An 8,285-nucleotide genomic window follows, 5' to 3' on the forward strand; every position below is an offset into this window, starting at 1 on the left:
CCATCTGTGCCTCCTCGTAGGCTGCTGACACCATGGCCAGGGTCTACAATGTGACCCAGGACTAGAAACACCACATTCTACTTGCAGACCTCAAGTATTGGTCCAAAATGGACACTTACCAAAATCCACTGAATCATACCAAATGAGACTTAATTCTAGGATATTAGTGGACACTTTTAGGAAAGTGGACCATCCAAACTGGAGCTCTTATAGACATCTTATTATTGTCATATAAGGGGATAATTTGTATGAGAATAAAACCAATACAGCAGAAGACTTCACTGAAAGCTTGAGAGAAATCTGATCCTTGTGACATTTGCATGAACCATTCGTTGGGCAATATTTGAGGCCAGGCCTATCCCTAAATTTTTGTTATTGTTACATAACAGAATAAGCTCTCCTTTCTTTTAAGCCACCTTGGATTGAATTTTCTATCCCTTGTAACAGAGAATCCTGTGTGACCGACTCCTTTCATACAAACGGATTTAAATAAATTCAAAGAAATACATACAACCATCCAGATAAAAGTAAGTAGAGGCATGGAGGCATACAATTAATAAATGAAAGAAATTTAGACAAAATTATGTGTAAACCAAGTGTGCAAAACTGCATGTAATTAGTTTCCAGAGGAGAGGTCCAAATTCAGGACATTCCTAATGGCTAATTAATTAATAGTTGTGAAATGCATAATGTCCATGAAATTTAATAAAATCAATTGAATAGAAGGGCCTCAGTGTCCCGGTTCAAGAGGGAAAAATCTTTAATAGAGCTTCATAGAGGGATATTGTATGCATCATGGAAGGCAAGATTCTCAGTGATAGACTCACCAAGAATAGACTAGTGAGATTCATTTAACTGTTTCTTGTAATGAAGCTCAACAAAAAGCCAAAGTAATGACACCAAGACACAATTCCGTAAGAGCAATTACATGAAAGACTGAAAGACTGTGGTCTTATTACACAGCTCTCTGACAGCTAAGAGCCCAGGATTAGACTGTCTCTAGGCCAATGGTTCTCAAACTTTTTAGCAGTAGACATTTTTATCCATGTGAAACTGTGTGTGGAGCTGATCTGTTTGATTCCTGGATGGGGAATCCAGAGAACCCACTCATCAACAGACTTGTCACACCCCTTACCCTCTCTCTACCGTGGCAGTCCCTGTGGAACACCAGGCCTCTGAGAGTTTTGTTTTGTTTTTTTTAAAGAATATATTCTGCACCATAAGATAGGGTAAAAAAAATTTTAAAAATAAAAAGAATATATTAATATCAATTCAGAAATATTCCATGAATTATATTTTTCCACATTTGAGCTGTCAGAATTTCAAAGCAGAAAACTCAATTTCAAATTATCTAACATTGAGAAAAGGCAGAACCTATATGTGTTAGTGACCAACTAAGTGGAGAAGAGGATTTCATCCTTCAATCCTTTCATACCCCAGGAAAATAAATGAATTCCATCAGGATGTGTTCTTGAATATCAGACTACTGTCTATCCCTGAACAGAGATGCATAAAGGTAGTACCTGAGAGGGAAAGCCACAGCTTCCTAAGGAAACAGTTCTGGTTTTATCCTGAAGCAAGAACAAATAGGAAATAAAGATCCAAGAATTCTGTGTCACAGAGTCTATCTTAAATGACAATATCTTGTAAACATTTCAAACAATATAGAACCTCTCATAGCCTTCACAGTGTCCAACTTTGAACAATGTAATTTCTTGGAGAACTCTTAAAAATACATTGGCTGAAAATACATCTTCATGAAAATGAACGATTTGAGAAAACATAATGAATATAAGTCAATTAAATGTTGGAAGGCATTGACCAAAAATGATCTTTTGGGATCTAGAATAGTGAAATGATGCAGATTCACCTTTTAAGACAGCTTGATAGCAAAATCAATTGTAACTTGAGACAGAAAACTCATGTTATTGATGTAAAGAAAAATATCTATTTTTCGATTCTAAATAGCATGAATCTATTTACTCCAGAAGCAATTTCAAGTCATTATGATATCAGGATAAAAAAGAGGAAAATATATGCCTATTGTACACTAGCATATTTTCAATAAGCTTATTCTCAAACCAGGGGTAGGCACCAACTACCTCATTTCGTGTGTGTGGGGGGGGTGTTAGAATGCAGTTTCTTTGTGAATCTCAGTAATGAGAAGTTTATATTGGTTTTATACGGCTTAGTCTAGAAGCTGAAAAACTACAGTCCACAGGCCAGATGTCTAAATAAAAATTTTTTGAAACACAACCACACCCATTTGTTTATTTGTTATCCATGCTGTTTTTGTGTTCCAATGGAAGATCTGAGTGGCTGCAATAGAGACCTTATGACGGTGAGACTGAAATATTTATTCTACACTCCTTTAAGAAAAACTTTGTCCACTTTGGACTTGGTTAATACCTGGGAACTGCCCCTGGATCAAAGGCCAATAAAATATCAAAAAAAAATGTTAAGTACTTTTTTATTCACAAAGTTATGATGTAAAGTCATAGGTGAAAATTGTCAATATTAGATGAGTAAAACTTAAAACCCAGATGTTCATCATGTAGAACATTGGCCCGAGAAGCACACATTTAAAAACAGTTTGGAAGGAAACTAATAGCGCTCAGAAGACATGCCTAGTTAACCAATGGACCTATAATGCAGGGCAAGGTAGAAGAATACTTTTTAAAAACTGATCAGTTAATCGATGGACTTATCACGTGAAATATAGAATACCTTGCTAAGGATTGAATAATGGACCTATGACATAGAATGAAGTAGATCACTTTTTAAAAACTACTAATAATCTACTGACTATTCTATGAGCCCATCCAGATGGAAAAAATACAGAGCCCATAGTTTGCAAACAAATCATTTAAAAATCCAGAAAGCTAAAAGTCTTCAAGAGGAATTTTACTTAGTTTGAGATCTTCAATCAGATATTCCAAGCAAGCAACCACTGTTTACATTATTAAAATCTGAAAAAACATTTGGAGACTACAAAATTCAAGCAGTTTTCCTCAAACCAAATTAACTTCCTTTGTTGTACTTTATGAAGTTTTACCTAATCCATGTGTTTTCCTCAGAGGTATGACAGCCATCATTCCCAGGGAAACTCAAGGCTTGCTGTGGATAAGAGAAATAAAAGAGAAAATATCTGTAGAAGAGCCAAAAAAAGAAAGAATAAATGAAAGAGAAAAATAAATGTGCTCCAAATAAGTGGAATAAAATGATTCTTAGCATAAATATTACAGACCAAAGTAAAGCCTCTCTCATTTAAACCCAGAGAGAGCAGAGTTACCTTCCTGTCATCCCTGCTTGCCAAGCCAGAAACAAAGCTTGCCAATTGGCATGCCTTAACCAGATTCACAGAGCTCAAAACCAACTTTCCATTTGGAGCAGACCCCCGTTGAGGAAAAAGACCTGCACAATGGCAGAAGAAATCAACACCAATTAACTATAATAATCAACTTAGACCCTTGTAAGTAATTCTAAAATGAGTTAATAAGAAGTTGCTCAGCATTTGAGAAGTATCAACAATATGAAAGAAAACTGAAAAGATAAGGAGAATGAGTAATTTTGAGTAAAACAAGATTATTTAGAGGAATGGAAGACAACTTTTCTAAAAATCTAAATTTGATAAATTGATTAATTAATGACAATTATGATACCCAGAAAACAAGACTGCCATCTATAAAACAAAAATTATATCAATCAAAGAACACAAAAAAGATTTTATAAAGTAAAAATATGATTGGAAAAAGAATCAATAGGAATGTTGGATAGTCAAGGTACTCTCCTAACCTTTTAGCAAAAAAGACAAAAAGATTTTTAAAAATAGAAAAATGTCATATAAGATGAGTTAAAACAAGAAGAAACTACAGAAAAAAATAGGAGGGAAGTAATAGTCAAAGATGTAGTTGAAGAAAATATTTTAGAGCTGAAGAAAATTACTAGAATAAATGGTATCAGAAAGATAATTGAAAAAGCTTTATACCTAGACGCATTCTATTGAAATCTAAGAACAAGGATACTGAGAAAATTCTAGAAGTATCCAGCAATGTCTTCAAAGTTCCAAGGGGGAGAAATCAATACGACTCTAGAACTCTTCACATGACTAAACTTCTAATAACATTCGAGCACAAAATAAAGACATGCAAAAAATTTGAAACTTTTTCACAGATATATTTTATGTAGAAAAAAATCACTACAGGAGATAATTGAACAGTATTCACGTCAGCAACTCAAAAACACTGACAGCTGAATGTATTATACACACAAAAAGGGGAACCTGGTAGGAAAAAGACAAAATGTTGAAGCCACAGGAACACATTTCCTTTTCTATGGGTGACATCTTACTGCTTGATTGTTCACTAAATAGTAGGTCCTCAGAGTTTAAAAGTAACATAAAGACAAAAATAGGATTCTTAACTATATTTATAATACTGTAGAAAAACATTAAAATCCTTGAAAATTTATAAATAAAAATATTGAAATTTTTCTCACTTTACATAGACAAAATCAAAAGTTAACTATCTGAGGTTAATTAAGAAATGGATTGAAGTATAATATTTAAAGTTATAAATGTACAAGAATAAGGAATATTATAATTATCAAAAATTATGAGTAGGGAGAAAAGTGTAAGGGTGACAGAAGTAAGTTAATGTCTCCTTTTTATACTGGAGTGTAAACAGATGCTGTTTAAAGTTGCTAAATACAGAAAGAGACATAAGATTTAAACCAGAAGAATTAACAGAAACTGTGAGAAGTGATTATATCTAAAAAGTGGGTCTACAGTTGAGTAATATCATAGGAGATTTTTCATTTCATACTTTTTTGCATGATTTCAAATTTTTCCATGGGCATATATTACTATAACAACATTAGCAACAATAAAGATAATTATTCCAAATGCTAATCAGGATATGGGTTTCCAGCACCCCACTCACCATATTTAACTATGAGAAACAGAACCCCAGAATCTACAGTTATTCTAGCACCTCACTCACCATATTCATCTATAAGAAACACAACCCCAGGATATACATTTACTCCCAGTTCTGAGCATCAAACACAAGTCTTACATCAAGATTTTATTTGATATTTTTAGGAGAAACAATACTCTTATAATTTAAATATGATAAGAACTCAGGTGGGAATTCCTGAGTTCCCTCTTTCTTGTTGCACTAGTAATTTTAGCAATATAGTTTTTCACTTACCGTCATTCTTTACCAAGTCAAAAATTATAGCTTGTGAAGTGGAAGAAACAGTTCCTCTGTTGAGACATTCAGTAGATCCTGGGACACAAAGAAATTATCATAAAAATTCAAAAATCTCTCCAACAATTTTGTTCTTCTTAACCCTTTTATCCCAATAGTTCAATCAGGAGTACAAATAGGCCTCAGGTTGAGGATAATATGAGAGGAGAGGAAATTGATCACTTTCTGCCTAGTCCAAAGAATCCTTCCTAACTGTGCCAGTAAGCAGAGAGAAGATAATTATAGTTCTGCTTCTCAGATCACCCCTAGGGCTCCATTATGTGCTTTCATCCCGCAGGATCTGTTTCTTTTAGTGAAGAATTGTTCATTCAGATTAACTCAACTTACAAAGGAGAAGAGTTCCAGAGACACAATCCTCTCTTCTGCAATGTGTCCCAGGAGTGGCGTGTGGAGCACGCCCCAATCCGGTCATTTCGATGTCCAGAGATAATTACCTCCACCATGGAGAACTCACAATAAATAACAGTTCAGATTATTGGTATCAAGTCAGACATCCAGTAGCCTATTTAAACCAAGTGCAACTTCTCCAGGGAAGGCTTTTGGATTTTCCTTTGAAACCAAACACCTTGAAGTCCTAAGAATAAGCAGGGTGGTGGTGGTCCGCTTACCTTTGTTTACCTCTGTTATTTTGCCCTTAAAACAAAAGGTTTGAAATCATGGGTATAAAACATTGCTATTAACATTGAGATAATATTAAAACCTATCAGGTTTTAGATCTTTATTTTTGAAACCCCAATGAACCACATTTCAAAAAGGAATCTTAAGAAGTGGCAATTTTCAAAAAATCTAATCATAAGAATACAGCTTTTCTTCTTAAGATTTGGTGGCTCAAACACTGCAGCTGTTGTTGAGTGATCTGGCCCAAATAAAAAGGCTCCCCAAGCTCATCAAAATCCACGTGGGATAATCTACAGACTTTTTATGTCATAATACCCAAACTGGAGTGTCTCATGGTGATTTGTACAGACTCCAGAAGAAAAACCTTCACACAGGAAAAGAGGAGTCAATAAATGAATGGGATTCAGGTAACAGTTACACACAATAAATATAATTAGTGTATTTATCTAATTGTACTCTTAAGAGCTGTGCATTTACTATATGTAAAGTTTACCTCAATTTAAGAAAAAAAGAAAGAAAATGAATCACCCTGAAGTTCTAAGCCTCCAGGAAGGTGAAGATATAGAAAGTATTGCTTTATTTGCAGACAGTTCTTACTTTGCACAGTTCCAATACACGTGAATTTCAATTATCACAAGTGAGTTAAATAACAACAGTTTCCCAACAACACAGTTTAAATTTCACTTACCACAATAGCAGTCTATTAACAGAACAATTGCATAAAGCAGAAACTGCTGCTAACTCGTCAGTTCACAAATCACTACGTAAATAACAGATGCACTGATGATCGGTGAACAATCACATCATTTACTTCAAAATCTGTTGGTGACAGGCCAGTGGTATCTGAGGTTCAGTTCACACAGTGTGTAGTTGTGTTGCCTTCAGGTCTCTTGGAAATAAACTCATGTCACATTTCATGAAAATAGATACTCAAAAGAAAGAATTGGCCAACAAAGATGAAAGTGTAATGAAGAAACTAAAAGTGATAACGGTATAAGTAAAATTTAAATCAAACATACACAGCACAGAAGGCACAGTTGACTGGGAACGTTGACACCGCAGCCATTCAAGAGAGTCTGGATATGCAACCAGTGGAATTTAGCTAAGGGTAACAACTTACCAGCATACATAAGCAAAGCATTTGTGACAAAAAAGAAAAGAGGAAGACGTCATAGAGGAAGTGATGCCAGGAAAAATGTTCACATTAAAGGAAATATCAGAAATATTTCACATTAAAAGCACAAAAGATAAACTGCTGGAAGCTAATCCAAACTTAGAAAAGAGTGTGACAATTCACCAAGGAATAGAAAAGATATTCATTCTACATTGTAAGTTATGTGAGAAGGCAAGCACTGTTCAAATCATTTTTGATATATATATTTTTTACAAATAAATAATGGACTTCAACTCTCAATGTTTCTAATGTTTTAAATTATGGTGTAATAAGTAAATATTAATTTAGCTGTTTTTTTTTCATTTTGCTATATATTTGCAACCTATAGGAAGAGAGTTTTGGTGTTTTAACGTTTTTAAGAATTGAGGACAATTGTAATTTTTCTCATTAGTTATTAATATTGCTTTGCATAGATTCAGTTTGCATGGTCTTTTTATTATTATTATTGTCCCACAGACTATGCAAAGACTGTCTCCTCAGACTGGATTGTTAGTGAACACTGAAAAGCAGTTTTAGAGGGGAACAGGTTTCATTGAGAAAAGAACCTCCTGATCATTTGAACCCTCTAAATGAATCATGTGAGAGGTCTAGTAGAAACGTTCATGAAGCTGGGCGAATCTATACTACAGCCTTCGATCTGAATCAGATCACCTTTTACATTGCCTAATCTTTCCTCTGGAAAACAGTACAAAGTATTAAGGAAGTCCAATCTCAGCTGCCTCCCTTGGCCACAAGAGCTTTCTCAGTGAGTAGCAGAGCACTGGCTCAAAGGACAAAAGGATATTTTCTCCCTTCAGTTAGTACTGTCCCTTCTCCCATCAATAACTATTAATGCCTTATTTTTGTATTCTCACGGTAGCAGTCCTAACCTCTATCCCAGGCCTTGTCTCCTCCTAATCCTCATCTCCAGTGAGATAGAGAGTTCCATCTGAATAAGAAAGATTACTATCTACCAGTGGGAGTCAAGTAGGTTTTATTTCCCATAGTCTAGAACTTGTTTTTAAGATGACTCTTATAGCAGCACCCATAAATTTTCCCCCAAGAATGTCTACCAGGAAGCTCAACATTGCTTAAGGACATATTTGGCCAGAAAAATATTAGGAGGGACTTTCCTCACATATCATCTCCTTTTGCCCTTCCACTCTTGTCATTCATACAATTTGATTCTACTTAACCCAAGTCCAAATTTTTAATTCAAGTGGACACAGATCTGCTTTTTAAAA

The 8,285-nt window shown here is 34.6% G+C and overlaps 1 long non-coding RNA gene across 1 annotated transcript; it reads right to left on the reverse strand.

The window, feature by feature from the left end:
- Positions 1–3,055: 3,055 nt before the first annotated feature.
- On the reverse strand, positions 3,056–6,931 carry LOC139355673 (uncharacterized). Its single transcript, XR_011606508.1, has 3 exons — positions 6,577–6,931; positions 5,211–5,288; positions 3,056–3,117 (listed from the first exon to the last, which is right to left on the reverse strand). It is a non-coding gene; the product is annotated as an uncharacterized lncRNA (long non-coding RNA).
- Positions 6,932–8,285: the final 1,354 nt, after the last annotated feature.

The sequence above is a fragment of the Macaca nemestrina genome, chromosome 8 (assembly GCF_043159975.1).
Source record: "Macaca nemestrina isolate mMacNem1 chromosome 8, mMacNem.hap1, whole genome shotgun sequence".
In the NCBI taxonomy this organism is placed as follows: domain Eukaryota; kingdom Metazoa; phylum Chordata; class Mammalia; order Primates; family Cercopithecidae; genus Macaca; species Macaca nemestrina.